General features: G+C 39.1%; 1 long non-coding RNA gene across 1 annotated transcript; it reads left to right on the top strand.

The window, feature by feature from the left end:
- The first annotated feature begins 6116 nt into the window (after positions 1–6116).
- Positions 6117–12990, top strand: LOC107565979 (uncharacterized). Its single transcript, XR_001606451.1, has 4 exons — positions 6117–6189; positions 6286–6372; positions 9376–9401; positions 11687–12990. It is a non-coding gene; the product is annotated as an uncharacterized lncRNA (long non-coding RNA).
- Positions 12991–16491: the final 3501 nt, after the last annotated feature.

The raw sequence follows: 16491 nt of genomic DNA, 5'->3' as shown, positions 1-16491 counted from the left end.
CATGACAATGTTAATGTGTTTGGTCTTGGCGGAATAGATCTGCTACACTGCTGCTGCTGCTACTGCCAATACATCCACAACATGCTGCTGTGGGCATGTAAGAAATATTGCTGCTGCAAATATAACATACATGAAATAACCCCCGTATAGCATACATGAATCACCTCATAGCAGATCTATACAGGTGGAGCTGGGGAAGGTGGAGGGTTTCTGAAGCAAGCTGCAACTGCTACGGCAAGCACTGGTCATATATTTGAATGTTGAGCAGTGAGCTCATTGGCTACCGATACAGGAGAGAACCAATCAGCTGTGCCATGTGATAATGATGGCATTAGGTCAGATTGAGCTAGACCAATCGGACTTTACAACCTGAACTAACCTTGTCTTGTCATAAAACGTCCAAATGATCTGATATTTTAAGAGACTTATTGAACTAGAAACACTCATGAGGATCTACTGGGCAAATGTTTTTCATATGTTGTTTTAGTGTTTCACTGCTTATTTTTAATAATAGAAAAGTAAAATAATTTAAGAAATAATAATAAAATATCATACCAAGCTTTGTTTTCAAGAATTTCAGTGAAGCTTTTCACTTCATTATGATTTCAGGACAGTTATATAACTCTAAGGGTTTTTTTTGTTTTTTTTTTTGTTAGTTTTTTTGACATTATGCCCCCCAATCCAAATTAATTCCGAAATTAAAAACATGTTCATCATAGAAGACATGTATTAAAATCATTGTATGTATGAATTGTATTTTTAATGTGTTTTTGAATTCATTAATAAGCCCGGACCAAAAAATAAATAAAACGTCACTGACCCTTAAATCTAAATTCTCTAAATTTAAATAATTTATAATATTTAAACGACTGTTGAGATATTTCCTATTTCATTTAATGTGAATGATTAACATTCTCAATATTCCTTCAGCAAATGCCCTGTGAAATCAACAAAGCCCAGCATGCAAACAGATTTGATTGTTTGTGGACAGGATATGTATTAGCAGTCAGTTAGATGATTTTTTTGGCTGGTCAGTCAGTCGAAGCACGTGTCTGTCCTGAGAGAGCTTCACAGATCGGCACTCCAGCACCGTTTCAGTAGTGAAGAGGTATTTGAGTTGTGAAATGTATCAGCTCAGTCCTGTGTGAGAGTTAGACAGGTGGAGTGAGTAATGGGCCGATAACAAGGAGAGCGCCAGTGAATCCGGCTCTGTCACGCTCTCTGTGACTGTTTTGCTAATGGACCTGCTGCGAGCAGCGCTCCTTTTGGCAGCTTTCATTGACTTAAATTAGTCTCTTTTATTGTTTAGTTTTTCTCCAAAATTGTCTGAAAAAACCCCCTTTGTGAGCACGAATGGAAAAGCAAAAGAAAGACAAAAGATTCATCGAGTGGAAGCAGAAAATTGGAAAGCTGAAACCAAATGAAAGCAGAGGAACATCCCTGAAAGAGAGACTATTATTAGAGGAACTTTGAACTAACAAAAAAGTGAACAAGTAAAAGTTGCTTGAAGTCTTTTGAGTGTGTCTGTGAAGAATATGAGTTCATGAGAATATTAATTAATGGTGCTTATTGAGGAAAGTATCACTTTACATTTACACTGAAGGAACTTCTTGAGGGAACTTTCTCAATATCTTAACCTTTACAAATCTACCCAGCCAGCATTTCAGGTACCATGGTTGAATCAACGCTGAATTAGGTGTTGATTATGCAAATTGGATCAACATTGAAACAACAACTGACATTATTTCAACCGTATTTCAAACGTTGAAGGTCGGTCATATGCCAAGTTCCACTTCCCTTTTTCATCCTGCTAATTCATATTTGGGAAGATCTTGCTCTTTTGACATAATCAAAAATTAAAATGATGTGTAAACATGTGTAAACGTGTGCTAAGATTCAGAACTCAAAGCTCCTCCCCATAAACGAGCCGTTCAGAAATCATCATAGTTGTGACATCACATCAGTGAGCTTGTGCCCGCCCACCAATCAGCTGTGCAGTATTCAGAAACTCAGCCACTCAGATGAATGACAGTCTGAACCAGTCATTTACATCAAGAAGTCTTAAAGGTACGGTAACATTTAGGCAGCTGGTTTAATCATGAGAGTCAGTGGGAGGGTGGAAAATTAACTAAATTGAAATGCTTCAGAAGTGCAGAATATGTTCCTTTAAGAGTTTGGCACATCATGCCCACATCATTAAAGTCTTCAGAGCTTGTTTTATACTGTTGTGGACGTGTTCAGGCGAGCTCAGCGGGTGTCCTTCACAGAACAAGTGTATGATAATTACAGAGCTAATAAGCCGTTGCCTGGCTTTCCTCCTCAGAGGGATGTCTGTGTCTCAAATCTGCACTGATGCTACACTAGAGATCAAACATTGAAACTCTTTTTCCTTCATTACCGCCATTTGCTGTCTAATGTTTACTCTGAACAAGGTCGCCTGTACATTCACGCATGCCGAAATAGCAAGAAAAGTTGTGCAAGTCACATTAAACGTCCAAAAGATCAAAAGAGAAAAACATTAAGAAATTTCAGTTTTCAAAAAATAAATAAATAATAATTCTTTGATGCATAAATGCACTTTACAATTAAAATAACATAGGTTTTCTATTTGATGGAAATGTTTTAATGATTAGTTCACTTCCAGAATAAAAATGTCCTGATGTGACTGAAGAAAGAAAGACGTGAACATCTTGGCTGACATGGGGGTGAGGAAATTACCAGGACATTTTTATTCTGGAAGTGAACTAAACCTTTAATTGTCATTTTCATCTTTTTATACATCTCTTTCGAATTTTGGAGTGAAATATGTCTTGTGCATGGCAAGTTTCGCATGGTTCACCCACGCACAGGTTTTGTAGATATCTGAAACATGAGGTGGGTGTCTGAATGTTTCTCTGAGGCTGCCGAGCAGTCAAACGCAATTTTATGTGTTTATTATTTTTCAAATAAACATCCCTGAGTGTTACAATAAAGAAACCAAAGAAAGTTCCAAACGATCAAACCTGAAAGCAAGGCAGACGGGTTTGCCAATCGTGAAAGAGTGTGGAATGAAAGAGGGATGAAGGGAAGGAGACGGGAGTCGTCAGGGGAGTTTCTCCTGTGATGGTGTTTTAGATTGAATGTGACGGCTGGGACTCAGACTCTTGACTGATGCTGCTGGAGACAGACATGACACCTGCACTCATTCCTCTTTCTTCGGCCTCCTCTTTCATCTCTCTACACCTCTCTATCTCTGGCCGTCTTTTCACAACACTTCAGTTTTCTCACACAAACAGCTTATTCTCAAATGCCTTTTTTTTCCCTTTCTTTTACAGTATTTGCCAGGCTCCACTGATATTCCTCAGCTATTTTATATATATATATATATATATATATGACTTATTTTTGAGATTGCTCTTAGCAGATGACACTGATATTTTATGTAATGCAATGAAATGCAGGCATTTTTAAGTGTGGCGTGTGTGTGTGCAGTGTGTTTTAGACCCATGTGTCACTATATCATCCCAGCTAAAGCTTTAACACTCTTCTTCTGCTGGTTTGCAGGCGCTCCCCTTTCCTTCAGGAAATGCAAATATACTTGTGTTTGTTGTCTGGCTGCTTCGTGACTTTTGCCCCGATTTTCAGTCTGGAGGAGTAGACACTAGCTGCCAGAAGTCAGAGCCAGTCTGCAGATTTTGGGCAGTCGGGTTGACAGATTTATGGAGAAAAACGCAAGTTTCTCCTCTGTAACCATTTACAAAGTGTATGATGCCTAGTGTTTTAAAATCTCTTCAGATTTTAAAAGTTATGTATTGCAGCCTTGAAATAATTTGTTGCGGCCAAATTCTTTGGCAGATAGAAAATGGCAGATGATATATTGATTATAAATATAATAATGTACTCATTCTCTACTCGCATCACACAGATCTGCGAAAATGACAAAAAAAAAGATGTATTATGCATTTCGCACTTTGAAACCCATTTTCAAAAGTTCGCGTTTTCAGGCCCCTAAACTTTTGTGTAAATGAATAGGGCTGGGTATCGTTCAAAAATGTTCGATATCGATACCGATACTGGTTCCTGAACGATACTTTTTTCAATACTAATTTTATGAAATCAATTTTAACAAGGTTACTTTTATCTAAAAAAAGTAAAAGCGAATTATAAATCTTATTTATTGTCTTATGTAGCATGATGCTACAGTTTGCATGAATGGTCACATAACACGCACTTTCGGTCGTGTCGTATGAACGGACATCTGCATATGATCGGAACTCCACGCAGCTCCCGCGCTACTCTCCATTGGAAATGAATAACTTCCGGTCTGTCGCTTGTCGGAGGTGGACTGGCATTTCAACTGTGGAAATGCCAGTATGACGAGGATCGTTTTCATTTTAAAACAAAAGCGCACCAGTGTAAATGTAGCCTTAAATCTAAGGGGGCTGGGATGCATTCACACTGCAGCCTCACGAGTGAGCCACATCTCTGTGAGCAACCGGTGACGTGGACCGACTGTGCAGACCGATCGGTGTATTACAGTACCACGAGAGCTATAGAGAGCAGACTGCTCCGTGCGCTTTCAAATCGCTCTCGCGGATGTCAAGATCGATCTGCACTGCGCCTCTAGTCGAACACACCGGCTAGTGCTGCAGGCTTATTGGCTCACTGACGCTGATGAGATTAACCCCTTAGGTATCTAAATTGGTACCTGGTTTGTTTTTTTGGTACTCGATGGTATCGAGGCAATTCGTCCGGTGCCTAAAAAGTATCGAACCCGATACCCAGCCCTATAAATTAATGACCAAAATGCATAAAAAGTTGTCAGTTATTACGAAAACGGTGTCGTGTAAACAGCCCCTTAGAGTCGTAGATGTCTTTAGCTTAGCAACATGCTAATGTCAAACTCTACTGGAATCAGTTTTCACTCAAGTTTCCCATGTGCTTCATGTGAGGAGTGATATTTGTGTGGCACAAGCCAACGAAGAGCGTTCCAAATCAATCGCTTTTGAGGTTCCTTTTCAGTTGCGATGCTGCCTTGAAGGATACTTCTTGTGTAGGCAGTAGACAGCAAGTTCACCAGGTATAAAGGAATGAAGGAATGAGCCCTAAAACCCAGAAATGTTTTAGCACTTCCAGTCCCATCGTCCTAAAGTCAATGTTTTTTTTGGTTGAATGCCTGAAATAAGGTCTGAGGTGAACACAAGCTCAAGATATTTTCACATATTATTCTACAACATAAAATACATAAATTATACACTATGCATGATTTTAAATCTTGAATTGTAAAGCTTTTATGTGCAATTGTATTTAGGGTTCAAAATAAAAATAAAAAAAAAGTTAATTTGTGAAGATTACTAAAATGTGTAAGAATCATGAACTTTTTTTGGTCACAGAGTTTAATTTCCGCAGTAATCCAAAAACCATTTGAAAAATCCTATTGTGTTTTTGTCATGGGAACCAGGGTGATGCTAACTTTAAGGTTGTCCAACAAAAATATGTCACCCTTGCGGCACTCTATTGCAATACAGATTGAATCTTATGTAGCCTTTTGATTATTGGAACTAAAGCCTAGCATCTTATTCTGGCCAAGAACTGTTCTCTTATGCTTTCCAATTTCTTTTGAACATGCACCAACCTGTCCCTGAACCGTCCCTGGAGTGTGAAGCTGAGACTAACATTCACCTGCCAGCTTCAGTTCCAGCCCTACCCTACTGTATGAACTGCTATTGTTCTATCCTTCAATGGGTTTCATGGTCTAACGGGCAATGCCAGCGAGTCCCAACAGCCGCCAATAGCACAGTGAATCAAGCACAGGCGTTCAATGAGCCCTGATTTAGAGTAACAGTAATTTATTTGGTCTCCCGAGGGCCTGACTCACTGCACTGGGCCTTGGTTTAGCCAGATGGCCTCCAAAAAGGCTCTTAGCTAAATAAACACAATATAACTCAATATCCAAGAAGGCAAACAAGACTGACATTCCAGCCTGACATATCTGGCCCCCTTGCTTTCACCTACAGGAAGACTATAAGCAGTAATGATGGAAGCACTAATATATTTTTCAATATTTGTTACTGTATTGTAAGTGTATTACTATCAGTTGGGTTATGCTGATTTTAAATCATGCCCATCTCTCTTTCCAGCCTGAGTTAAATGGCACGTCCTCTTCTGGCTCTCTCCATCAGGATACAGCAGGACAGGCCGAGCTCACAGGTATAGATACACACACACACACACAACACTGGGTGAGGGCTCTGATTGACTTCTTTATGTAATAATCTGCTGAGTGTATTCTGTGTGTGTCCTCAGATGAGTTTCTCCATCAGTGTGCTAACAGTAACTCTGATATGGCTGAGGTTGTGGAACAGATTAACCACAGTTTCCCTGCATGCTCTCGTAAGTCTAACGCTCAGATTTTCCCGCTCTCAATCTATCTCTCAGCATGCTGGCTAATACTCGGCTGTCTTCTGGGTTTTTGACCTCCTTCCGTCCTTATTTTCCAGGGTGCAGTGAAGTCTTTGGCTGCATCCCAGTAGTGCGCAACAGTCGGGGTCTGGAAAAAAAAATCCCATTCAATTTCCTTCATAGAGAAATTTAATTGCGTAATTTCCAGTGAGATACTACACTACCCATAATCCTGAAGACAGATCCACCAATCAGAAGTGACTTATACCATGGAATTGTGGAACAGCAGCCATTGCCTTAAAGCATTACTAATAACATAATTAAATATTGTATATTTGTATATTTTGGAAAACTGTATGATACACTTATTTAGAGTCAATCATTTTATATTGGTCCCATATAATATTTATATACTATTATAGTATTTATTCATATTTTGAATTAGCTTTTATATTTATATTTTCAGTTTTGATTTTCATTTGTTTTAGCAATTATATGTGCTTAATATTTCTATTTAGATTTAATTTATTTTAGTTTTAGTCATTTTAGTACTTCAACTTGTTTCATTTAGTTGTCAATTTAAGTTTTTCATGTAATTTTGAAAATGTTTTGAATAGTTTCAGTTTAGTTTAAGTTAACAATAACACCGGTAGCGTGCTCCAGATTTAATTACGTAATGTTCAATACTTGAGCTTGAGCTTTACTTCATTGCATTTTTGGGGAAAAAACTGCTTCTATCAGCCGAAGGTAGTTCACTAGTCTTGTTTAAACTGGTATAGTTTTACTCCCAGTCTGACAAGCTAACAAATGCTCACTACCTTAGGCTGGATTTATCTTGGAGATAGTGTTTGGTTTATTGCTTAAAACTGACTGTTTAATTCTTTAAATGCCTATGAAGAAACTGAATGAGAAAAATACTTCCAGAACCAAGCCTGCTGAAAAAGTGTGCATACTCTACTACAGGGGTGTCCAACCCTGCTCCTGGAGAGCTACCGTCCTGCAGAATTTAGTTCCAACCCTGCTCCAGCACACCTGTCTGTAATTATCAAGCAACCCTGAACACCTTGATTAGCTGGTTCAGGTGTGTTTAATTGGGGTTAGAGCTGAAATCTGCGGGATGGTAGCTCTCCAGGAGCAGGGTTGGACACCCCTGCTCTACTACATACTAAAAATATGTACTTCACCAGTACATACTTTTAGGTACACAGTAAGCTAGAACTGAAAAATACTAACATGCCATTGTTGGTGCACTGTTTGGGTTTGCATCTTCGCATTAGCATATATCTGCAATAATTTTTACCTCACATTAAGGTAAAGTATCATGAAACCCTCCATCACTTCTCAACACAGTGAAAAGAGTAGGAGTGGAGGGGAGGGGAGGAGAGAACACAACCGTTGTGTCTGATCCACGCAGTTTTATTTTGCTTTAATGGCATCAAAGAAATGCATGCTACTATTCATAATTGCGCTCAACAAAATGCCCTGTATTATGAGTTCACAGTGCATTACACAAATACACACAGCTCCTTTTATTGCACTAATGCACTACTAAATGCAAGCCGTTTTCAATTGCATCAAAAAAGTGAATGTGCATTTGCATTTTTAATAACTTTTGTTATTCCTTGATCTTGACTCAGTGATATAATGAAATAATGAGGCGCTGCTAATGCTTTCGTGCAATATAGTGTGACTTTTTGAACCAGAAAATAGCTAAGAATGTCCCTAATGACAGATTGACTCTAATATTGTTTCATTACCCACGTTCTTTTTGCTTTACTAACAATTGTTTAAGTCAAAACAGACTCGGGTATGAAATTAACACCTGGCACAATCTGCATGCAGGTATTTTCTGTGCGGTGACGGGTAATTTCGCTCATCTTCCAGCCATTGTGACAGGCGGCCTGTAAGACATCTCGAGATGACAGTTGACAAACAATGTGTTACGCATAAGCAGCCATGCATGCTTGAAGATGCCATCCAATTATGTGAAGCATTGCACTGTATTACAGACCAGCCCTAGTATTTAGGATGGACAGTATTCAAATTGGTTCACACCCTCTGTCCTATTCTCATTTTCTTTTGCATAATTGCTAACGCCAATCAAACGATTTTGCCCTACAACAATAGAAATCCTTTACAATCCCAGAAATGCGTCTCAGATGGCAGTATTGTAGAGTGTGCACTGGGCTTTAGCCACTTTATTAGTTTATGTATCTTCATTATTTGAAATAGACTTCTAGTAAATCGTCTAGTAAAACTTTTTTGCTCAAAATCCATCTGAGATTTTAGACGAAAATCCATTTCAATCTGGTTGCCTCTTCCTCTATATAAACCGTTGTTACCGCCATCCCAGAATCCCTCATCTTACGACTGTCAGTCTGCCAGCTCCAGCACTCTTCTTGCCTTTGAGAACTCCCCCATTTCTGCAGTCTGAGAGCTTTGATTGTGAATTGTGTTTGTAATCACTTTCGTTTGGAAGAAAATTGCATAGCGAAGCCTTTAGAGACACCATTTTGTGTAATGGCTCGCGACTTGAGAGTTTTTCTTACCTAGAAGTTACCGATAAGATTTTATTGTTATTGTTGAACTTAAATTTGAATTCCGCCCAGACTTTGGCTTGCACTGTTAGCTAGAAACTCTGTAAAATATTGATGTTGGCACATTGACGTTTCACTGCATCGGGCCCTTGTGAGCGATGAGATTCGGTCTGGGAGAAGGTATGGGGCCATTTCCATGTTCTTTGTTTGATGGGAGAGTTTTAATGAAGGCACAGGTGATTTGAGTGTTCGGAGCCGTCTCACTCTTGTTTGCTGTCGTCTCCCTGTAGAGTTCATTAAAGCGCTGCGCTCCCATGAGTCTGAGCTTGAACGCTCTAAATTAAATGTTCAGCCGTTGTGGAGAGTCTGTTGTTCTTGTCAGGACTGTCTTGGTTAGGATAGCTGTTATTTTGTCCTAATTGTGTCTCTCTTTGTATTTCCCTTCTGGGTCCTGTAGCGTCAAGTGTGTCCTCAAGGCCGAAGGTAAGAGTCACCACACGTAACAGTAAAAGCACAGTAATTCACACTGACCACAAAGAGAAAAGGAAAATCTGCAATGCCATTTTACCATCAATCCTCACCTGTTTTCGTATCTAATCTCCTTGCAAATGAGTCTGAAAGCATGGGGCATTTTTATTCCCTGCTCCATTAATTTGCTTGCACCAGCTCGGATTGAAACATTATCAATCGTGTTTCTGTTAAGGAGAAATTCATTTTTAATTGGTGTTTGTTTTTACGAGCCATCATTGGATGTAAACATCTTAGTGACAAGCTTGTATGAGAAGATCCATCACAGCCGAACGATTGGCAACTCCATATGTCATGTTTCTGTGATGATTTATTGACTGGTTTTATTTGAAGAAGTTGGGATTGAAGCGTTTGCATAGTCAAAAGTATAGGGAAGTGAGAATAAAGTTCTTACACTCTTAAAAATGAAGGTTCCAAAAGTTTATTTTTCTTTTTATGGACCACTGATGCTTTATTGAATCTTTATTTTTAAGAGTGTATTCAGGAAAGTTTCATTAAGGTTGGTTCCTTTAACAGTTCTGAAATGCTATTACATTAAGACTCGCAAAACTCATGACGTATCTGAATATGAAAATTATTCACTTACTGAATTAGTAGTTACTTACTCAAGGCATTCATTTAATTATGCCTAAATTAAAATGAACTGTTTTGCAACCCAGTGAAATCCAAACTGTGACTGTCACTCTATGTGCAAAGCCATAGAGTGCTGCAGGAATGAGTCCTTAAACCCAGAACCCAATTAGCTTCTTTTAAACTTCTGCTTCAATCATCTTAAAGTCAATGGGTTTTTGAATGGTTTTTGGTTAAAGGCCTGAAATATGGTCTATGGTTAACAAACTCAAGATATTTTCTCGTTGTGGCCAAATGAGACTGCAGAGGTTGTCTGAGGATATTTAACAACATCACGCCAAAGAAATAAACTCATCTACTTACAAGTCTGCTTTTACAGCCTTGGTGTGTTTATACTTGCGTTCTTGCAAACTATTATAACTCAAACTTTCCAACTTGTAGAGTTTAAATCAAGTGTTTTCGGAAGCTTAGTGATGTTGAAGTCATGTGATCATGGTGTAGTTTGATCACAGCCTACGTTTAGCTTTTAAAGGAACGCTCCACTATTTGTCCAAATTTAACTCCCCTAGAGTTAAACAGTTGAGTTGGTAACACTTGAATTCATGGTAATTCATGTACCCTTACCGTAAAGTGTTACCATTGAGCAAAGCCATAGAGTGCTGCAGGAATGAGTCCTTAAACCCAGAACCCAATTAGCTTCTTTTAAACTTCTGCTTCAATCATATTAAAGTCAATGGGTTTTTGAATGGTTTTTGGTTAAAGGCCTGAAATATGGTCTATGGTTAACAAACTCAAGATATTTTCTCGTTGTGGCCAAATGAGACTGCAGAGGTTGTCTGAGGATATTTAACAACATCACGCCAAAGAAATAAACTCATCTACTTACAAGTCTGCTTTTACAGCCTTGGTGTGTTTATACTTGCGTTCTTGCAAACTATTATAACTCAAACTTTCCAACTTGTAGAGTTTAAATCAAGTGTTTTCGGAAGCTTAGTGATGTTGAAGTCATGTGATCATGGTGTAGTTTGATCACAGCCTACGTTTAGCTTTTAAAGGAACGCTCCACTATTTGTCCAAATTTAACTCCCCTAGAGTTAAACAGTTGAGTTGGTAACACTTGAATTCATGGTAATTCATGTACCCTTACCGTAAAGTGTTACCATTGAGTTTTACCGTTTTCGAAATTCATTCAGCCGATCTCCGGGTCTGGCGGTAGCACTTTTAGCTGTAGCTTAGCATAGATCATTGAATCTGATTAGACCATTAGCATCTCGCTCAAAAATGACCAAAGAGTTTCTATATTTTTCCTATTTATAACTTGACTCTTCTGTAGTTACATCGTGTAAAAGCTGTGATTTTCTAGGCCGATATGGTTAAGCTATACTCTCATTCCGGTGTAATAATCAAGGAACTTTGCTGCCGTACCATGGGTGCAGCAGGCACAATGATATTACACAAAATCGCAAACTTCTGGCAATTGTTTTTAGGCTTCAAAATTCATCAAAGTTGTGGATTTTGTCGAGGAAAGCAGGGTGATGCCAACTTCCCATGTTGGCCTTTAAAAATACATAATTTCTACAGCACTCAATTTCATATGGTCAGAATAGTTGATTCCCATGCTTAGCTCATGTATTATAGACACTTACACAATTATGGATGTTTGTGTCCAGGTGATGTGAAGGTTTCCAGCAGAACATCCCTTTGGAAATCTTGCGGACATTAAGAGCAGTCTCGAACTCGACATGACAAGAAGATTCCCGGCTGTTCCCTCGACAGAGATGTTCGTCCTCGAACCCAAAGACTCTGGAACAGGACCACACAGTTCATTCATTGGCTATTACTACTGCGTCTGTCTGTACTATGCAACTGTACATTTGATCAACATGTAGATTGTACGTGGTGAGGTGTATCTGCCCATTGTTTTAATACTCGGATGATTATTTAGGGTTATGGGGGCCATTTATTGTATAACCTGTATGCTTTTATTTCTGCGTTCACCAAGGAACCGCACTGCTACCACATATCTCACATGCAGCTCACATCAGTTGCTGTTCAAACTGACACGTTGTCTTTCTACAGACGTGGTTATTAGTTTAATCAGAAAACGATGTGAACGTCAGTGGATATGAAGACGAATCGATCTCGTAATGCTAAACTGTTAGCGCATGTTGCCCCCCAGCATTATTCTCTTCAACTTTAGCCGGTTTTGACAGTGTTTGCCGTGAACTCTCCCTTTAAAGCATTGTTTCGACAGTTTGTTCCGCGGGTAGCAGCGCATCTGAACCCTCACTGCATTTCTAGAGCGCACGCACAGATGATGTACAACACAAACATTCGAACGTGTCGAAAACACCCTTTTGTGCCTATAAAGCATCCATTCCAGGAGAGACGAGTGGCTGAGAGATGCCGTATTTCTCAAAATTATGTAGAAAAATTATATTATAAAAAGACAAAGTGTAGGAAATGGGGATTTTTAGGACGTTTGGCCCAAGATGATTTATCTTTGTGTAGTATAGTTTTATAAATGTTTAAAAAAATGTATTTAGAGAAAGCCATGATTGCCTTGCTACCTCAGACGTGATCAGTCATTCATTGGTGTGACTGTCGATTGATTTCACTCTCCACTTCCAAAAACAAGGCTAAGGAAAGGTCGTTCCATAATGTTGCACTTGCTACGCAAGTAAGCTGCCCCGATGACTACATTGTGTTTTTCCCTTGTTTTCCCGGCAGTCCTTTGATTTTTCTACATGGTGTATTTGTGGTGTGCTACCTTCAGTGAAGTGTTAGATTTGAACATTACTGGAACACCTGCGAAACATTGTTCTGAAGTTGATTCTAGTGAAGTCACCGTCACCGACACTGTGCTGTTCTGACCCGAGATAGATCGAGAAGACCGAACACACTACATGTAATGAGGTTCCATATGTTTTATTAAAAATAAAGTTTTTATAATGAGTGTTTTCTTGTGCTTTTTGTCTCATATTGTCTTGTTACACTAAGGGAAGAAAGTTATAATGGAATAGTTTTTCCATTGTCGTTCCAAAACATTTCTTTCTTTCTTTGGAACACAAAAGAAGATACTGGGTAAATTGTTCATGTTGCTCTTTTTCATACAGTGTAAGTGAAGTGACGTGACATGTGGCCAAGTATGGTGACCCATACTAGGAATTAGTGCTCTGCATTTATCCCATCCAAAGTGCACACACACAGCAGTGAACACACACACCCAGTGAACACACACCCGGAGCAGTGGGCAGCCATTTTTTTGCTGCGGCGCCCGGGGAGCAGTTGGGGGTTCGGTGCCTTGCTCAAGGGCATTGGGTAAATTGTTCATGTTGCTCTTTTTCATACAGTGTAAGTGAAGTGACGTGACATGTGGCCAAGTATGGTGACCCGTACTAGGAATTAGTGCTCTGCATTTATCCCATCCAAAGTGCACACACACAGCAGTGAACACACACACCCAGTGAACACACACCCGGAGCAGTGGGCAGCCATTTTTTTGCTGCGGCGCCCGGGGAGCAGTTGGGGGTTCGGTGCCTTGCTCAAGGGCACCTCAGTCAGGGTATTGAAGGTGGGAGAGAGCGCTGTACATTCACTCCCCCCACCTACAATCCCTGCCGGTACGAAACTCGAACCCGCAACTTTTGGGTTACGAGTCCGACTCTAACCATTAGGCCACGACTTCCAAAGTCGTGAATACAGTCAAGCTCCAAAAATTACCTAGAAGCAACCTAAAATGATTGTAAAAGTAGTAAAATACCTGTGTGTTATATTCCAAGATCCTTAAATAACTATAGGTTTGAGCAACAACATTTGTGTTTGAGCACACTATGAAACAATTCAGAAATTATTTTTGAAATATGAGGATCTGGAAAGCAAATGGCAGTTAACCACACAACAGTGAAATTTAATAAACAAAGGAGTAAATTGGTTGAAGTAAGCCTTGTTAGTCAACATAAAATCTAATTTTAACCCTTGGACTCTTAATACAGTATGTTATTTTGCACAACTTCAAATAAAATGTTTTGTACTAAACCCAGCTTATGCTTGTCAAAGTATATTTCTGCATGTCAGGTAAATTTGTTTTAATGTCAAGAATATTAGCCATGAATTATTAAATGAAGCATTTTTTTCTTAAATTGGCCGCTGCGCTGTAGGGTAAATGTCAGTGGCTCTACTAATAGTGCCAGTGCACTTTGCCTGGGAACAGGCAGGAAATACTATTAGACTGGTGAATTGAAAAAGCTCCAGGGCAGGGGTGTCAGGGCCAAATTTGTTTCTAAAATTCAGAGCGAGCACTTGCAAACACAAGGCCACCATTCAAAGAAAATGAAAAAGATTTTTTTTTCTTACAAATGAAGGGGGAAAAAACAAGCTTCCGCAGGCTCAAAGAAGCAATATTTCATATTTCACTATAACCTTGTTTGCAATGTGAATGTAAAAAGTGGCACAGTTTACCCATCTTGACTAGATTTGTATTAGTCTGCGGGGCTGCTGTAGCACCTCATATGAACCTACTCTATCACAAGCTTCAGCCTGCCTCAGCTGAACGAAGAGGGAAGATTTTCACGATGCTTTTCCTTCACAGCACAATTCTCCGGTGAGTGATTTTATTAAAAAAATACATCTAATGTCCATATATTGTTGCAGTGTGTCTCTGCTGGGGTCTGCTTACTGAATTCAACATCAATGCACAATTGACTATATTTACTTTAACACATCCCTTATTGTACAAGATTCATCAGTTCACGTTATTCCAAATAAAATTAAAAAAAGTTTTTGTAATCTTTCATCAAAATGTTATAACTTGCTAATGAACCCTTTCTGCTATCACAAATGCCTTTTTTAACTGCTTTCCTCCAAACACCTGATCCTCTTAGGATGAGAAATATGGATTATTCTCACTGACTGATGTCAGTTCATACTGTAATCTCTAGCTTCCGCTAACCATCATGCACACGTTCACGAGAGAGTGGCGTCCAGCAGATGACGTAGGCATAGCGTAAGCTCTGGTGAGAATATGCTAGTCTCGCAAGAACCAAGTTTTGTTTACAGCAAAGTAAAACCAGTGTCCTCTTGGCTTATATCGAAATCCTCCGACATTTTCCTTTACAGATCCTCGTTTTGTACTTCTAATTTGTGACCGGTGTTTTGTTTTGCTCTCTCTCCTCTGCGCTTCCGCGTTGATCACGTCTCATCAGAGCTTAGGCTACACTTACGTCATCTGCTGGAACGCCACTCTCTCATGAACACGTATACAATAGTTAGCGTAAACTAGAGATTATGGTTTATAAAGTTTAAATATGGATACTCTTCTTACATATGCGCATCACTTCGGATCAGAAGGCCTTTATTAACCTCCCGGAGCCGTGTGGAGCACTTTGTATGATAGGTAGATGCACTTTTTTGGGCTTCAAAATTTCAACATCCATTCACTGCCATTATAAAGCTTTGAAGAGTCAGGACATTTTTTAATATAACTCCGATTGTATTTGTCTGAAAGAAGAAAGTCATATACACCTATTATGGCTTGAGGGTGAGTAAATTACGGAGTAATTTTCATTTTTGGGTGAACTTTCCCTTTAAGTGTCCCTGTCAGTTCGCGTTCAAAAGAGTAAACATCAGGGACGTAGAAATGTGCACAGCTGAAAATGTGCATTTTGTTGTGGAGAACAGTATCTAGCACAACTTTTATGTGTATCTTTCCACAAAGAACGTGTATAGCTGATAAAACACTGGACCTTAGCCAATATGATGTTTCAAACACGCTTGGCTCAGATATTTCCAATCTAGAAATCTGGTTTCATTTGTAGACTGTCCGAATTCACTGCTAAAACTTCATTTCAATTGGGATATCCAGTATATACTTTCTAAAGACTGATTGATATTTGTTACACTATTTTCAAATTAAACTTTACGAACGTGTGCATTTTACATCATTTTGACAAGCATATGGCATGCACATAGAGGGAAAATTAAGAAACTGCCTGTAATTGGCAATGAAAACTTGCGTTACATTTTTTAAAACTAAATATATATATAGTATAATAAGACAGTAGTTATTATCGTTTAATAAATTACATCCATTTGGAAAATTACCAATTTCTGGTTTCACTGGGTGGGCCAGAGTTGAAGTGGGTGGGTCCATGCCCAGCTTCGCCACTGCTTCATATGTATTCTCACTCATAACTCAGGAGGCCTTCTCTCTCCTCAGTCCTCATCCATCTGCAGGGCATTAAGAGCAGATCTGTCCAGGGCTCATGGAGTATATATCCTTCAAGTGGAGTCAGAAATAGTGTAAAAATGAATTCTTGGCACATAAATGACCGAGCAAAGTCGTATTTATAAGTGGGAAACTCTGTAGCTGATACACAAGTTGCAGAGTTCTGACGTTGGAGGGAACGTGTCGATTTGAAACATTGTAGAAACACTGAACTACAACACAAATGTCATACCCCCTTTTCCCTTCAGA

The sequence above is a fragment of the Sinocyclocheilus grahami genome, unplaced genomic scaffold, assembly GCF_001515645.1.
Source record: "Sinocyclocheilus grahami isolate Dianchi unplaced genomic scaffold, SAMN03320097.WGS_v1.1 scaffold1037.1, whole genome shotgun sequence".
Lineage (NCBI taxonomy): Eukaryota > Metazoa > Chordata > Actinopteri > Cypriniformes > Cyprinidae > Sinocyclocheilus > Sinocyclocheilus grahami.
Note: the sequence above shows the minus strand (reverse complement) of the source record. Positions and strands in the feature narration are given on the sequence as shown.